At 38.6% G+C, this 18,011-nt stretch overlaps 1 pseudogene; it reads right to left on the bottom strand.

Annotated features, from left to right (window-relative positions):
• Positions 1 to 279: 279 nt before the first annotated feature.
• On the bottom strand, positions 280 to 17,729 carry LOC136317604 (E3 ubiquitin-protein ligase SIAH1-like; annotated as a pseudogene).
• Between the last annotated feature and the right edge of the window lie 282 nt (positions 17,730 to 18,011).

The following is an 18,011-nucleotide window of genomic DNA, read 5'->3' as shown; positions in this document are numbered from 1 at the left end:
ATCAGAATTATTTTACAGTGCTTCCTTTCTTAGAACAAAAGATGCCCAACTTGGGTGTGTGTTTATATATATTTTCCAGTGGTTTACTGTTGACTTATATTTTTAAATGTGTTAGACATGCAGTTTCCTTTCAACAGTATTTTATTTTATTTTATTTATCTTCATGTGACTAGCTACCACCTATCAAAAGTTTCAGGTTGGCAGGCAGAAGAGTGTCTATTCTATGAAATTCAAGGCAATGTTTTTACAAACTGGCCAGAAAAATGTTTGATTGCCATTTCAACACATGGAAATAGATACATTGATGCCTAAATTGTCATTTTCTGCAAAAAGCTTTGCAATGTTGGTGTCAAAGACTAGAAAGTCAGTAGTCATAATGGGTGTTTCAATTCTCTCATGAATAGATTCAGGAATAATTTCCCAAGTTAATTGCTGTCTATGAACATTTACCTCAAGTAGATAAGCAAAAATTTCAGTTTGCTTATGTGTTCCTATCAACTGTACAATGACAAGGAACTACTAGTGTCCATCATAATTTTTTTGATTCTTCTAGACTATCATAAAATCAAAGCCATAACAAGACTATTATCACCCAGTCCATGATATCAGGAACATTGATGCCCATAGTAAAGAAAACTACTTTCTTTACCTGTAGGGTTATAATGTACTTGTGCTGCTGGTGCTGATGAAGAATGACAGCATCTGAAGTGCCTTGCCACTTATAGAAATTACTGGGGCAGGGAAAGAGCAAGGCTGAAATTCATAGAGCTCTTACTCATCTGCTTTTTCTGTGTGGTAGAGTTATTTCACATCCGGTAGAGGCATATTTACATGGGAAAATTACTGAATTAGCCACTTTCTTCATTGCCAGGTTCAGAATGGATCCCAAAGAGTTCTGGTAGATTAAACAAGACTTGAGCTTTGGGTAACAGTTGCTACAAACAAGAAGGCCACTCTGAAATTAAAGAATGGACCCTGCTTAAATGTGCTCCATCATCCCCATCAATCTCCACCACTTTGGGAAGTGCCACCATCTCTCTCCAGTGCAGACACCTAAGGGACAATCTGGGTCTCTGTTGCCACTGCTGCCACCACCTATGCAGCTGGAAAGCACTAACCTCACAATGGCAGCTGTTGCCAGGGTTACCCTTTGGTCCCCCACAGCCAAAGTTCCTAAGGTTCCTTTCTGGCTACCATAGCCATTGCAATTTCCACATCCTGGAGCCACCTCTGCCACATGTGCCCTGGCTAAATACAATACAGAGGGGGAGGGGCAGGCACTATCCCTTTATTTTCAATCTGTGTGTCCTTCCTTCTCCATTTTTCCTTTACATAATTTTTCTTTCCCTCCCTCCCTCCCTCCCTCCCTTCCTCCCTCTTTCTTTCTTTCTTTCTTTCTTTCTTTCTTTCTTTCTTTCTTTCTTTCTTTCTTTCTTTCTTCTTTTTTAATTTACAGTGGTCCTTCATTATCACAAGGACTAGGTTCCAGAACCCCCCACAACAGAAAAAAATCTGTGAAGTAGCAACATTATATTTATTTTATTATTTATATATTTTAAGTCTTTATAATCCCTCCCCACACTCTGATAAACCTTTCTCACACTGTTATTAACCTTTCTCACATTCTTATAAACACTTCCTATGCTCTTAAATACTTTCTACACTCTTAAACCTATGTAATTTTAACAGCATATACAATTCTATGTGGGTACTCACAATGACTATAGAGTTATAATCTTTTAATATGTTTTAATTAATATTTTTATATTGTTTTCCATTTTTAGGCTAGAAAATGCTTATTTTACTGCAAAAATAATTAAAATAATAAATATATAAAAATACCTATATACTGCAAAATTTCATGATATAACAAAAACTCAGCGATACAAAATTAGGTAGATACAATTTTAAAATCCGAGATACAGTGAAATCACGAAAAGTTAACCGCAATATGGTGAGCGACAACTGTATGTTTTTAAATGTGCACACAAGAAAGAGAGGAGAGCAAGACAGACAGACAAACAAACAGGAAGGTAGAGAGATGAGAAACATTAACTCATAGTTGTGGCATCTTAGTTGTTCATTGATTGCTTTCTGATATGTGCCTTGATCTGAGGGCCCCAGCTTAGCCAGTGACACCTTGCTCAAGTCAGCAACCTTGGGCTCAAGCCAGTGACCATGAGATCATGTCTATTAACCCATGTTCAAGCCAGCTGCCTATGATCAAGCTGGTAAACCCATTCAAGCTGGTGACCTTGAGGTTTTGAACCTGGGTCTTCAGTGTCTCAGGCCAATGCTCTATCTATTGCACCACAACCTGGTCAAGCTTCCTTTATTTTTTTTGTCCTGGTTCTATTTAACTCTTTGAGGATAGTTAAGATAGTTGTTTTAAATTATTTTAATTAACTATACAATCTGGACTTTTACAAATATTGGATCTGTCACTTTATTTTGTTTCTTTGAATGGGCCATACTTTTTTATTTCATTGTATGCCTTTTCAATGTTTATTTTTGTTGTTCAAAATGGGAAATTTGAACATTATAATGTGGTACCTCTTGAAATCAGATTCTCTTCCAAAGTTTGATTATTGTTGAAAGCAACAGTTCTTTTGCTTAGTGATTTTTCTCAAATTATTTTTGTAACTACTGTATTAATTGTTGTGTGTGGTCACTAATTTCTCTCTTCTTTATTATATGTTTAGTTAATATTTTGATAGATATTTCTTTGAATACCAGTAACAAAAAATATAAAGAAGGAAAAAACAGACCAACCATCCTCTCCAAAAGCAAAACTACAAACAACCAAAAAAAAATAGCCACAAAACATTTTTATAGTCTTTGAAAATTGCTCCATTAAGGGGCACTTCTTCCACATTTAACCAGCCTTCAACAGACTTTAGAGATCAGTCTTTAGTTGAAAGCTCAGTGTTTTCAGAGCTTTACTGAACATGCATGTTATGTTCCTTTCTAAATTCCCCTGTATATAAAGTTTTTTTAATGTACTTATTTCTCAAAGAAACTGTACAGTTCCCGCTCCCCCTGGGCCTTATTTGGATGTATGTTTTGTCCCTAGGCATCTGTGCCTTGTTATTTCATCTTGCTGTACTTTTGAACAAAGTCTACCACTTGCTGAACCTGACTTCTGAGTTAGGTAAAACAGATAATTGCCTTGTATTTTTCCTTCAGGTATACACAGACAGGTTAGAACAAAGATATACAATAACTTGTGAATAAGTTCCATTCTGTTCCCTTTGGATCCAAGGATCAAAATCCTACACTAGGAATACAAATTTCCATCTTCAAGGTTGCACATGCAGAGGAGAAATTGAGTCAAACGGTAGTAAAAATGCATAAAGCTTTCAAATTGTTTCAATTTTTTTTCTTGATTTAGTGCCATTTTGCTTACATTACGTCTCTCTTGTCATCTTTTTGAACAAAAATTTCCACATTTGGTCAGTAAGTTTTTTTTAAAATTGGCCCATAAGTTCTTTTAATATGATCCTAATAGTTTTTGATAACATCTCAGTATTTTGTATGGTAAGATGTGGCTGACCTAGAACCAGCCATTTCTTCATAACACCTTAGTGTCTTTTGATGGAATAGAGTATTTCAATTCCACAATCAACATTTTAGATAACTTATTGCTAAGTATTTAACCAATATTTTTTTTGTATTTTTTCTGAAGTGAGAAGCAGGGAAGAAGAAAGACAGACTCCCACATGCACCTGACAAGGATTCACCTAAGAAGACCACTAGGGGGCAATGCTCTGCCCATCTGGGGCATTGCTTCATTGCAACCAGAACCATTCTAGTACCTGAGGTGGAGGCCATGGAGCCATCCTCAGCTTCCAGGATAACTTTGCTTCAATGGAGCCTCGGCTATGGGAAGGGAAGAGAGAGATAGAAAGGAGAGAGGGAAGGGTGGAGAAGCAGATGGGTGCTTTTCCTGTGTGCCCTGGCCGGGAATCAAACCTGGGACTTCCACACTCTAGGCCAGTGTTTCCCAACATGGGGCCCATGCCCCACAGGGGGCAATTCGATAGATAAGGGGGGCAATTTGAAAATGGACTTGACACGACTTTAACTCTTTCACCCCGGGCCATTTAAATGCAATGCTAGATATCGGTGCCAAATTTAACAAAAAATGCAATTCTTAAATAATTGCGGTAAATAATTATTAAGTTTAATTTTGTTTGACCAGACAAAATATCAACTGGGTGATTGGCATCGTCAAGTAAACTTCGTCCTGGGTTCATCACGGAGCGTGCTGTCTGCTGCGGGGAACCCCGGAAGTTTTAAAAACTCGCTAAACGCAGTTATTCTCACTTAATTGGCCCATCGCAACTTCTGTAGTGTTTCACATCATTCAGTTGGTGTTAATTTGAAATAAGTGTCAGTCAAAACTGTTGTAAAACCTCGTTGATTTAATAAATATACATATATATATTGTATAGATATAATTTGTAAGTATTTGATTTTATTTTTATCAATATTAAACTCTTTATTAAGTACTTCTCACATTGGAGCTAGAAAGCAATAATATTTTATAAATATTATTGGGGCTATAATAGTGCATGCATGACAATTTTAATTTCAGAAGCATAACTTTCCAGAAAATTTTGTCAAGTGGAAAAAATATAGATACCTTTTGATTTGCAGTGGTAGTATAGTAAATGTGTTATATACATTTAAATAAATATGAATTTTTAGTATAGGTTTACTCTGTCACATTGAATATATTTTAACACATATTTTAATATTAGTTTTTAATTGATCTTATTTTTATTATAGCCCATAGTAAAATGAGTGGTGCAAGCAAGAAAAAAACTTATCAATATTCGGAGGAATATTTAAAATTTGGGTTCATACCCGCTGTTCACGATGAGCGGATTCCTTTTTGTCTTTTATGACAGCTATGCTTGACCAATGAATCAATGAAACGAGGTCATCTTGAGGCGCATTTGAAGGCGAAACATAGTGCTCATATTAATTCAGATTTGAGTTACTTTAAAACTTTAAAGAAACATTTCGAAAAAAGAACATTAAAGTTTCTATTTACTGCTCATACATCAACTAATAATCGTGTTCTTGAAGCTAGTTATCAAATTTCTTTATTCATCGCTAAAACTGGAGAAAATCACACTATAGGAGAGAATTTAATAAAACCATCATTATCAGCATTTCTTAAAATGGTTTTTGAAAAAGATGACAAAGATGTAAAAGCTATGCCACTCAGTAACAATTCTGTTAGCAGAAGAATAGACGAAATGAGTGAGGATATTGAAAAACAACTTATTGAAAAGCTGAAAACAAGAAAATTTTCCTTGCAAATGGATGAATCAACTTTGAGAGACAGTGAGGCAGTATTGATAACTTACGTAAGATATATTGATAAAGGACATTTTGCTGAAGAAATGTTGTTCTGTAAAAGATTGGAAAGCACCACTACCTCCAAAGATATATATAATAAGCTAAAAAATGACTTAGATGTCAATGATATACCAATGAAAAATATAACATCTTGTGCTGCAGATGTTGCTTCCAATATGATGGGCAAGAAAAATGGCTGCTTAAAATGGATGAAAGATGCGAATCCAGAAATGATTCTTATGCATTGTGTTATTCATAGGGAAAACTTGGCAGCTAAAAATATCTCACCTGTTCTGAATGAAGTATTATATACAGTAATAAAGTGTGTTAATGCTATTAAAGCTAGTGCCAAATGTGAGAGTCTTTTCAAGCTATTTTGTGAAGAACAAAATGAAGACCATGTGAGACTTTTACTTCATACTGAAGTAAGATGGCTATCTAAAGAAAACTGTTTGAAAAGATTTATGAAACTGTTTGATACTCTTAGTGATTTTTTAAGCAACAAACCTGAAATGAAGTATCTGTTAACAATAGATGGTAAAGCATTTGTGAGTTATTTAGCCGATATCTTTGAAAAACTAAATATATTAAATAAGCAACTTCAAGGAACAAATAAAACTCTTGTCAATGCAAAAGCAAAGATATTTGGTTTCATTACCAATATTGAGTTATGTCAGAAACATATTAACAACAAAAACTTTAAACAGTTTCATTGGCTCCAAAAATGTGAAGTAACTGATACCGCTTTACTTGTTATTGTCAATAATTAGAATATTCTATCGGCTGATTTAAAAGAAAGACATTCTGATTTAAAACAAATTGATTTCCCAACATGGATGATGCAGCCAATGTTAGTGGATTTGTCTGATATATCAAATATGCAGTATCAAGAAGAACTCGCAGAATTGCAAAATGATGAGTCAGTTAAAGCTTTATTTAATATCAAAGGAGCGATGGCATGGCTTTGTGAGGAAACAGAAATCAAATACCCAAATTCAACCAAATGTGCAAGAAAACTATTGCTACCGTTTCCATCTTCATTTTTAGCTGAATGTGGATTTAGTGCTGTAAATGATTTACTGGTAAAAAAAAAAAAAGAAATCGGCTGGATATAACACAACTTGGAGACTTGAGACTAAAGCTAACCAAATTGGAACCTAATATAAAATCTGTGTGCAGCAAGCATCAAGAGCAAGGATCACACTAAATTAAAATAATAAATTAATATAGAAAATCTGTATTAAAATTATTTGGAATTTAAATTTCTGTTTTTCATTATATGTTTTGAAATTTTACTTACTGTGTTTTGTTAACAATTTCATAGTGATTTCTTCCTAGAACCTATCATTTATGTTTATTAAGTGAACAAATCAATTTTTTAATGTTAAAAATTATGTATGTTACATAGGGGGGACATAAAAATTTTAGAAAGGTTAAGGTGGGGCATGGCACAAAAAAGGTTGGGAAACACTGTTCTAGGCTGATGCTCTATCACTGAGCCAACCAACCAAGGCTGGCCAATATTTTTAAGCTTTTCTTAGGTATTGAGGCAGTGAAGATATAGACAGAGAGACAGAAAAGAAGAAAGAAAGAAAGAAAGAAAGAAAGAAAGAAAGAAAGAAAGAAAGAAAGAAAGAAAGAAAGAAAGAAAGATAAATATATGACCTCATAAATTTATATGTATACTTCCAATTCCAATTCAGGGCAACAGGATTTTTACTTAAACTATTCTACATTTTATTTTTATCTATTATCTTCTAGTCACCAACCAGTTTCAGTTGCTATTCTCAATTGAGTCTGCTGTATTTCCAGTGAACACTTTTAGGTTATGTTGGTGCTCTTCTCTGTCCATTAGATTTCTTGTTGCTTACCTCTACTTTATTCTAAAAATCCCCTGTTATTACATTGCTTTTTTCATGTTGATATTGGTCCTGCTCATCTGCTGGTATTTGAGTGTTGTAAGAGTATATCATTACCTACTTTTGTTGTAAATGTTGTGCAGGAGTTTTAACTTTGATATCTAATTGTTCTATATTCTTTTATTAGAGAATTCAAGGAGATTCGAATTCTATGCTGCTGTTGACACTATCTACCCTAAATTCTTTCCTGATATTATCATTTTGTATGTAGATAAATTCATATAAAAAGAGATTGTGACTAAGTGATTTTCTCAATGTTGCCAAGTAATCCAACAAAAGTTCAAGTGTTTTCAACTTAAGTAGAACTCATAAGTTTAACCTCTACTCTATGCTGCTACATCAGAAAGTACATTTCATTATTACCATGGGAGGGGATACTTTTTCACATGTACCATGATTCTTGCCTGGAATTTTATATAAGGGAGTTTTGCTTCTCTTTGGGGAGGGAAGGGGATTGGGGACATGTAAAGTTATTGTGGAAAGAATATTTACACTTTATCTTGTAAACTCTACCAAATCCTTTCCAAGTATTATGTTTTAACTAAAGAAAAAGGTATAACTGTTGACAGGCAAGCTCATATCTCTTTTCTCTTTTTTTTCTTGGAACACTTTTGCCCAGTAAAAATGAACTCCATATGTGTTTGCAGTATTATTAGGATATGCAGACAGTTTTATTGGCTACTAATCACTATTTTGATCCCTCCTTTTTTTTTCACCTGGATTGATAAATCATGCCTGCCCTTTATGGGGGCCCATTGTCTTTAAAATTGGGAGTGTTGATGCAGTAGGAAGCCTTATTTTAGCTTTAGAACGAAATTCTGCTTTCAAATCTATATTTGCCATAGATAAAGCTGATTATTTGAATTCCACTTGGCTTCTTGCACCCATTCTCAATCCAGAAGAATGATAAATATTTGTCATTGAAATGTCACCATTACCTAATGCAATATCATAGGGTCTTAATTATTGAGAGGCATCTTCACTCTTGTCTTGTCTAAGCAATTGTTTAATAATAAAGTATCTGTAAACTTGTAAATCAAGTAACCATTTAACCCATTTAGAGTATGTTCAATTATTTGGCTATAACTTCAGTCAAAATGACTAGTTTTACTTGGTACTTCTTTCTTTGGTGTGATTTCTTAATAATGTAAGTGTAGTATTATATAATGTTTAAGAATCTGAATATTGTATCTGAATATTTGTAACTTTGAAGCCTTGAGCAAGGTATCTGTACCATATAAACCTTATATCTTTATTTTCAAAATGAGGCTAATAGAAGCTTCTTAATAATGTTCTTGTGAGTTTAAAGTTAGATCATATGTGGAAATCTCATAGCATTTCCCAAAGTAAGGACTCAAAATCTGCTGATTCTTTTTATTTTCTTAGCAGGGACTTTTTCTTGTTTGGTTTATTTTAAATAAAATCCTGTGTGTTAGGTATTAAGCTTCCTGTCGGCCAGGTTTGTCAGCATTATCTGGGAGTATATTAGAAATGCAGACTTCCAGGCCTTCCAGACCTGATGCATTAAAATCTGCATATTAAGAAGATCCCCAGGTGATACTTATGCACATTAAAGTGTGACAAGTACTGTTCTCAATGCCTATGATAGGCTGCCTTACGCTTTAAAGAAATACCAATCCTCAATGGAAAAACTGAATCTGTAGAATAGTAAAAGAGCTAGAAGCTGGTGAAGAAAATAAGTAACACCTAAAGAAAGTAATAGTGGATAAAGAGGATAGAATGAAACAAATTGAGAAGCAATAGCAGAGAGGAGAATAGTGTAGGTTTCATTTCTGAAAATGGTGACAGCTGTGTTGTGATTACAGAACTAGAATTAATAGAAGCTCCAAGTTCAAGCTAAACTAGAACACAAGCAGGATAAGAAAGAGCCATATCAAGTTATTGAGAGCAAGCAGAGGCCCGTTTGCTCTCAGGGCACCTGGGTTATCTCAGCTGGAATTTATCCTATCTGGACATACTTCAGTAACTCCAGGACAAGGCAGAGGCTGTTCTGTGATTGAATATTTATTTCCTTCTCACTGTCACCACGGAACTTATCATCGGTCATTGGAGGAGAGAAGAACAAGAAGGTCTGATAAAGCAAGAAACCCCAAATCAGAAATGTGGAGAACTAAATCCTCATACCCTGGCTTTTGGTTTCTAGGTGGCAGTTAAAGAAAGTTATTTAATATATATTACTTTAAATAAATTAGCCATCATTCAAGGCTTGGAAATCTTTGTTAAACAGAGACTTCCATCACAATTTTAGTCAAGCTATGGTTATTGTGACATAAGAGCTCTAATGCTGCCCTGGCCGGTTGGCTCAGTGGTAGAGCGTCGGCCTAGCGTGCGGAGGACCCGGGTTCGATTCCCAGCCAGGGCACACAGGAGAAGCGCCCATTTGCTTCTCCACCCCTCCACCGCGCTTTCCTCTCTGTCTCTCTCTTCCCCTCCTGCAGCTGAGGCTCCATTGGAGCAAAGATGGCCCGGGCGCTGGGGATGGCTCTGTGGCCTCTGCCTCAGGCGCTAGAGTGGCTCTGGTAGCAACATGGCGACTCCCAGGATGGGCAGAGCATCGCCCCCTGGTGGGCAGAGCGTCGCCCCATGGTGGGCGTGCCAGGTGGATCCCGGTTGGGCGCATGCGGGAGTCTGTCTAACTGTCTCTCCCTGTTTCCAGCTTCAGAAAAATGAAAAAAAAAAAACTCTAATGCTTACACTTTATGATGATGGGTTACATTTATAAATATGGTTATCTTGCAGCTGTGCCTAGAAGGACCCTTGTACCAAAAGATATTTTGTGTGTGTGTGTTTTTTCTACTTGCTGACGACACAATTCTTTAGCTGGAGATAAAACATTTTGTTTCTTAATTAGATAAATGATTGTGGACAAGTCCTGCCAGAGGTGAGGATGACAATAATGCAAAGACCCGACTCTGGGGACCAGGTTCAGTGACGCAAATCCACTTTATTCAGGAAGTAAACAAACTTACATAGATAGGTTCAGCCTATAGGGTGTTACAGCTTGTTCCTCAAAGCCAATGGCTGAAAAGATCAGGGAGGGAGCTGTGTGGTTGGCACTAAATCACTTCCTTATAGCAAGCAAGTTTCCTTCCTGGGTATGCCGAGGAGGCTTATGGGAGCTGGAGTATTCTCACAGCATTGCATCAGCTGCAGCTGCTAGAAATGCACTCTGCACTTTACCCACAGCTCCCCCTTCTCTTTTCATTAAGGCCAATTGGACTTGATGAATTACAGCTTGCTGTTGTTGTAGCTTCTGAATGCTACACATTATGCAATGGAACCCTAGTAGAACTAAAACAACTATAATACTTATTATACTATATGCTAATGGATTAACTGGATTAAACAATGAGGCAAGCTTCTGTAATGTTTGATTAGTTAGGAAATAGAACAGGGATCTTAAACAGGGGATTCCTCCTAGGGGTCGGGATGTCATTTCCCTCCCATTGTGTTACAGAGACCTTCTAGGTGCTGTTAAACACAGTTCCATTTTGATTGTAAAAAATGGACGTAGGTCCATGCACACCCCCTTCCCACGTAGGTCCCAGCATCCAAACACAGAATGGATGGCTTGCCATGGGCTGCATACTGCATATGGTTGCAAGGCACATTACACAAATTACAACAACATGACAAATCATACAATTTCAACAATTACAAAGGTACACTTCATCAGTCTCTGAGCACTATGCCAAAAGCACAAAATGTCCTCAGCCTTCTTTCTAGCCATGGAAAAGCTTCCCAGGGCAGGGGAAGGGCCTCCAGCAAAGCCATCCCCCACCCCCATCAGAGTATTTCACATTGTCCAAAATCTGTAAGTACACCCAACAAAGAAGCCAGTGCTCACTTGGGTCATAGTCCAGGAAATCAGTCCATGCACATGAGGCCTCAGCCACCCCCCTCATTTCTGCCATCCTGGCAGGTCTTACACTGTCCCAGAGAGGAGCATGTGGCAATGGCAGTCAGCATTTCCATCTCTACTCTGGAGAGCATGATGGCATTCACCCCTGTTTCCCAAAATGTCAGTGAACCCACCAGAGGCTTAGCAGTCACTCCCTGCCATTCCAGCAGCCACTTGGCAATGCAAGCCTGGCTTCTGTTCATCCTCCTGCTGCAGCTGCCGCCATTTATCTTCTAGAGTCTGCAAATCGCAACTCCGGCCCAATTCTCCTCATCCTCCAAAGATGAACAGAAAATACCAGCTCTTGCTGCCGGGCTCAAGCCCCGGGCTGCCACCACCTGCATTTGGGAGTCAGTGGTTAGTATAGCACATATAAGCAAAAACAGAGCACCAGGGCCTGGGGGCCTGTCAGGGGCAATTCTATGGGCCTGCCCCACCAAAGCCTCCACATGCCCCCAGGTGATGGGGCATGCACGCCTGTCACTATGTCTTCTGGAGTGCTGAGAACTTCCTCCGCTCAGGCATAATTGGTGTGGAGAAGGCCAGGGCTGTGGCTTTGGATGGGTGAAGACTGAACCACTTAGTGGGTGCCCAAGAAACCCTGTTAAGCAGGTTGGGGGGTTCCTGGGATCCAAACTGGCTGAAAAACACAAGCATAACCTCTCCCTTGCATTAGAAGAGGGTGCAGTCCCTGCCACTATGCTGTGGCTGGGTCCTTACAGCATCATTTCAGAGAGGGGTGGGGAAGAGAGAGAGTGAGAGATACAGAAAAATAGACAAGATAGACAGAAAGAAAAAAGACACATGGGGGCATATAGGCTGGCACATGGGTCTGCAATAGGAACACGTGTTAGAGAAAATGGCATCTGAGAGGCTGGAGTGGGGCATTGAGCCCCGGCAGGAAATGCAGAAGTAGCAATTTCCACTTTTTCTGGTGGCGGAGCTGATGGAGTAGTTAGCAATTCTGTTGGTTTCGTTTCTGCACTCTCAGCCGTGATTTTTGTCAAACTCAGAGGCTAAACTACTTTCCTCCTCAGTGAAGGGGGACGAATAGGAAAGTAGGGGCTCCCCAGAGAGAGAAGTAGCCTGTAATATTTTTGGCACCGGCAGAGGGTCCCCAGCAGGAGCACTGGTCAGGCAGGTGCATATTGCCAATAAGGCAGGAGTGAGGCTGAGAGAGAATGTTTGCCACCCATTCCTTGGCAGAATGGATGCATGGGAGAGCTCAGGCCCAAGTATCTGGGTCTAGAGAGGCACATCCCTAATCCAGGGATTGAAACCAGAGAGGATCTCCCAGTAAATACAAGGATCCTTTTCACAAACTTCAACTCGCCTACTCTGCAATAGGGCGTGCAGGGCTTGAGCCTGTGGGGCTGGAGAGTGGGAGAGAATTTTCCCATTGCAGAGGGTCACTCACCCGTTCCTTGGATGCAGGTTAGGTCCCTCCCCGACATTGGGTGCCAGTTGTGGACAAAGTCCTGCTGGGGGTGAGGACGACGGAGACGCAAAGACCCGACTCCGGGGACCAGGTTCAGTGATGCAGATCCACTTTATTAAGGAAGTAATCAAGCTTATATAGATAGCTTCAGCCTATAGGGTGTTACAGCGTGTCCTTCATAGCCAATGGCTGAAAAGATCAGGGAGCTGCCTGGTTGGCACTAAGTCACTTCCTTAGAGAGGGTGAGCTTCCTTCCTGGGTATGCCCAGGAGGCTCTGGGAGCTGCAGTATTCTCACAGCATTGCATCAGCTGCAGCTGCTAGGAATTCTCTCTGTGCTCTACCCACAAATGATATGCAATGAAATAACAAGGAAGGGGAAAAAGAAGTAGGGGAGGAAAAAGACAGAGAGACCAGAGTGTGCATGTTCAATCCTGGACAGGGGAGTGAGTATTACAATTTAGTTAGGAATAAGAAAAGGACCTAGAGTATGAGTGTGCACAAGCACACATACTCATTTAAAGTTTTCATCTTTTGACCTTGAGCTGGACCTATGCCGATACAGAGTTCACATTAATCTGTGAATAAATAAACTTTGGACACTCACTGAGCCAAGATTTATAATACAAATGTTTTTTGAACTTTAAACACAAGGTATTTGCCTTTGCTGACAAAACTCAACCTGGCATATAACTTTGTTCCAAAGTGGTGTCTGGCTTTCCAGGCCAGTACACAGGAGCTGACTTGGCTGCTAAGTAGTAAAACTAATAGCATAAGATTGTGAGTTGAAATCCAAGGACAGTGGACCATTTAGAGTGGAGAAGAGAAAGGAAAAGTCAAGTACCTACCCCAGGCAAAATTAGGAATGGGAAAAAAAGGTATCATACAAATTGCTATCAACTTTTATGTCATACCTTAAATACTCTTCAACAACGTTGCCCTTATTGATCCTCTACCCTGACCACTACAATCTAAAGTAGGACTTATTATACATGCTTAGAAAATACCATAATTCTATTTTGTGATATTTTTATCAATTACAGTTCTTGTGAATGTCTTTAATTCCTGGTTTCCCCACTAAACTTTGGGCAGCATGAGAAGATTAACCAAGCTCTGGTTATTCACTGTTGCATGCTAAACATCTAAACTATGATCTGGCTCAACAATTTGTAATAAATGAATGAATATAGAGACAAGAAGAGTTATTTATTTCCTATTTGCAGTGTATGAGTCAAGATGTTTTTGGTAATTTTATTTTCTTCTTCATACTTGTAACAATGATTTCTATCAAACTCCACTCACTTAGCCAGAAATTCTTGCGGTGTTAATGAAAAATTCGCATCTTATATAGCACACTACCTATACTTTCGAGTTCATCAGCCACTAGTGTCTAGTAATTTTTTTTCAATTAAGTGAGAGGGAGGCAGAGAGACAGACTCACACATGCAGCTCAACCAGGATCCACCCACAAGCGTCCAAAGGGGGGACATTCTGCCCATCTGGGGCATTGCTCTATTGCTTGGCAACCAAGCTATTTAGCACCTGAGGCAGAAGCCACAGAAGCATCCTCAGTGGAACAAACTGAGCCATGGCTGTGGGAATGGGATAAAGAGAGAGAGAGAAGAGGGAGGGATAGAGAAGCAGATGGTCACTTCTCCTGTGTTCCCTGACCAGGAATTGTTCCTGGGACATCCACATGCCAGGCCGATGCTCTACCACTGAGCAAATTGGCCAGGGACAAAATTTTTGAAAAAAAAAGCACAAGGAAACCTGTGATACCCAATAAATAAAAACAAAAAAACTTCTCTCTTGAAGTCCTAAGTACCCTCATTCAAGCTTAAACCCTCCTGAATTTGCCTCTTTGCAGTTCAGCTCTACTACTTAAGTGTTCTATATTCTGAGAGATATTTTCATTCTTTTCTCCCACACACACACTTAATGAAATTATAAGGCTCTTAAAAAGTTCATTAGTTTGCATAGGAGTTCCTACTTTGGGAATCTCCAGTGAATATGGGAAGAGAACAACAGGAAAGGGGAACAGAAGGCATCTGAAGAACATTTGCTTGTATGTTTTATTTTGTATTTATTGATATTTTTCAAGCTAATTACTACTATAGACCAGGGGTTGACAAACTATTTCTATAAAGAAACAGAAAGTAAAAGCTTTTGCCATTGTGAACCATGTGTTCCCTGGTACAACTACTCGATTTTAATTTTGTAATAACAAAACAGTCATGACGATACCTAAATGAATAAGTATGGTTATGTTCCAATAAATCTTTATTTACAGAAACAGAGAAAAATCTGAATTTGGCTCACAGGCTGTAGTTTATCCACTCCTGCTTCTAGAGTGCTATTAACTAGAGGCTGGGTGCCTTGCCTCATCACTTTGTACCTGATTTGGATACTCCTCAGATTGATTACCCAGTATCCATTGAGGAAGAATTAATTCCTTAGTGGAAAGGTCTGATTGAATATTGGTCACTTAGAATACAACTGTCAGTTCTTTCTTCTCTTATGATACCGGTGTTTTAAATGAGTAGCATATGAGTAGGAAGAGTCATTAATCTATTTGTACGATTTCAAACACTGACCTTTCTAATGCTATGTACTTACAGGTAATATGATACTCCACTAATATAGCAAGAAATTTATTCTTTATTTTTTCATCTTTTTTTTTGAGAGAGAGATAGGGAGAGAAAAAGATAGGGAAAGACAGAAAGGAGGGGAGAGAGATGAGAAGTATCAATTCTTTGTTGCAGCAACTTAGCTCTTTATCTATTGCTTTCTCATATGTACTTTGACAGGAGGGCTGCAGCTGAGCCAGTGACACCTTGCTCAAGCTAGCAAATTTGTGCTTAAGCCAGTGACCATGGGGTCATAGGGCCAGGTCTATGATCCCATGCTCAAGCTGGCGACCCCTCACTCGAGCTAGAGAGCCTGCACTCAAGTTGGATGAGCCCAAGCTCAGGCCAGCAACCTTGGAGTTTCCATCCTGGGTCCTGAGCATCCTAGAGTAATACTTTATCCACTGTGCCACTGTCTGGTCAGGCTGATCTTTTCTATCTCATTTTTTTTTTGGAGTTGGATTTCTAGAGAACCAAACAGTAACTCGAAACTCTTCAGGCATATAATAAATTTGAGAATAAATATATGCAATTTATTACTGTATTTCCTTCTTGAAGAATCCAAGATGAGAGGAAAGAATATGAAATTGTTTGTGTTACTGGAAAGGGGACTTGGCCCTTTGGATCTGCATAGGGTCAGCCAGTATTGTGTGAGTTCTTGAATTCATACAGGAAAAAGTTCATATCACGAACCAGGTGATTTTGATAGTAAGTTTATTAAAACCAGGGACTGTGAAACAAGGTAGGGTTTAAGATAAAAGAAGCAACAGGAGAGTCTAGGCATGGCTTCTTTGGATTACTAGAAAGTGAGAAAAAAAAACGAGCATTGAAGACGGGTTCAGGAGGTGATCTTAGGACGAGCGGCCACGGCCCATTTCTCCTCTGACTGTAAATCATGTGGAGTTTAATAGATTCATGCCTATGTGGGAAAAAGGGGAAAGGAAAGTTGCAAACACACTCCAGGATGGGAGAACTTTCATTAGGTCCTTTGTTTTGAAAGATTTTAAAGGCTGGGAGTTTAGAGAAATTTTTAATATATTCTATTTCAATATATTCATCAGCTTTTCCAGGTGTGTGCTTTCAGGGTTGTTGTCTCTACTGACTGGTCTGCCCCAGGACCAGACATCATTAGTCATCATAGTTGGTTCTGAGTAGCCCACCTAATTTTGCTTCTTTTCTGGGCCTGCAGCTGAAATAAAACTGAGGCCTAGACATTATCTCTAGGGAGGTGACCTTCTATATTTGGCTGTAAATTGCTCAGCCAGTTTATTCAGCTATGTTTTAGTTTCCCCATTCTACTTGCCAAGGAATTTTCTTAGCTTCTTACTATCCTGTCTAATTTGGTTATGGAGGAGCTCTCCAAGGAAAAGAAGAGCATGCTGGGAATGATCATGGAAAAACAACCACTTCAAAAGAAGCTGGTGAATTTATCCGGGGCAATGTGACATAAGTTGGTATAATTGAGTCCATAATATTACCTGGACTCTAAGCTAGTTTTTGCCCCTTCGAAATAGGTATTGGACACTTCTGGAGATAGCCCTTTGCCAGGTAGTGTTACCCATGAACAAAACCCTCTCCATTCCTTTTTGTTAAGTAGTTCAGTATGTTCCCATGTGTATTAGGATCAAAACAATACAACAAATTTAAAACATGACTACAACTCTCTAATTGCGTATCTATATCCTCTTTGGATAAAGAACTCTGGAAATCCTGATTTTGAGTGCTAGAGATCAGATTAGGATATAAATGGTTCACCTCTTGACAAATTTAACATAGTACTTAATGAAAGTAGATTCTGAAATCTCAGAGCCTAAGTTTAAATACTGGATCCCCCACTTACTATGTGACTTCGGATATGTTACCTAAGTTCTCTGGACCTTGATTTCTCAAACTTCTAAAGATGAGATCACCTGTGGGAAGTGCTTAGTTTACTACCGGACATATAGCATTCAACATTGGAGCTATTATTATTTTCCTCTCATCTTCCCATGCTATTGCCAAAATGAATGTGAATGTGTGTGAAATGGTGAAAAGATCACTGAAGGAATCTGACAAATCTGAATTTAACTACTGATTCAAAAACTGATTAGCTGTGTGTGAGTAGGTTACCTTACATATATTAGCTTAGTTAATATCACCAAACTTCAGTTTTCTGCTCTAAAAAATAGGCATAATTTCATAACTATATGTTATAAATAAAAATAATAATTGTGAATATTCAATCTCACTAAATATTAGTTCTCTCCCCAACAAACTTTGGACCTCAAAATAAGTTAAGTGAGTTTGACCAGGATGTGGCACAGTGGATAAAGCATTAGACTGGGATGCAGCAGACCCAGGTTTGAAACCCCAAGGTGGCCAGCTTGAATGTGGGCTCATCCAGCTTGAGCACAGGCTTACCAGCTTGAGCGTGGAGTCGTTGGCTTGAGCATGTGATAATAGACACGACCTCATGATCGCTGGCTTGAGCCCAAAGGTAGTTGGCTTGAAGCCCAAGGTCTCTGGCTAGAACCCAAGGTCACTGGCTTGAGCAAGGGATCGCTTGGTCTTTTGTAGTCTCCCTGGGCAAGGCACATATGAGAAAGCAATCAATGAACAAGTAAGTAGCCACAATGAAAAATTGATGCTTCTCTTCTCTCTCCCTTTCTGTCTGTCTGTCCCTATCTGTCCCTCTCTGACTTTCACTGTCTCTGTCAAAAAAAAAAGTTAAATGGTAGAATATATAGATATTTTTTT

This window comes from Saccopteryx bilineata, chromosome X (genome assembly GCF_036850765.1).
Source record: "Saccopteryx bilineata isolate mSacBil1 chromosome X, mSacBil1_pri_phased_curated, whole genome shotgun sequence".
NCBI classification, from domain to species: Eukaryota; Metazoa; Chordata; class Mammalia; order Chiroptera; family Emballonuridae; genus Saccopteryx; species Saccopteryx bilineata.
The sequence above is the reverse complement of the archived record's forward strand: the minus strand, read 5'-3'. Positions and strand labels throughout refer to the sequence as shown.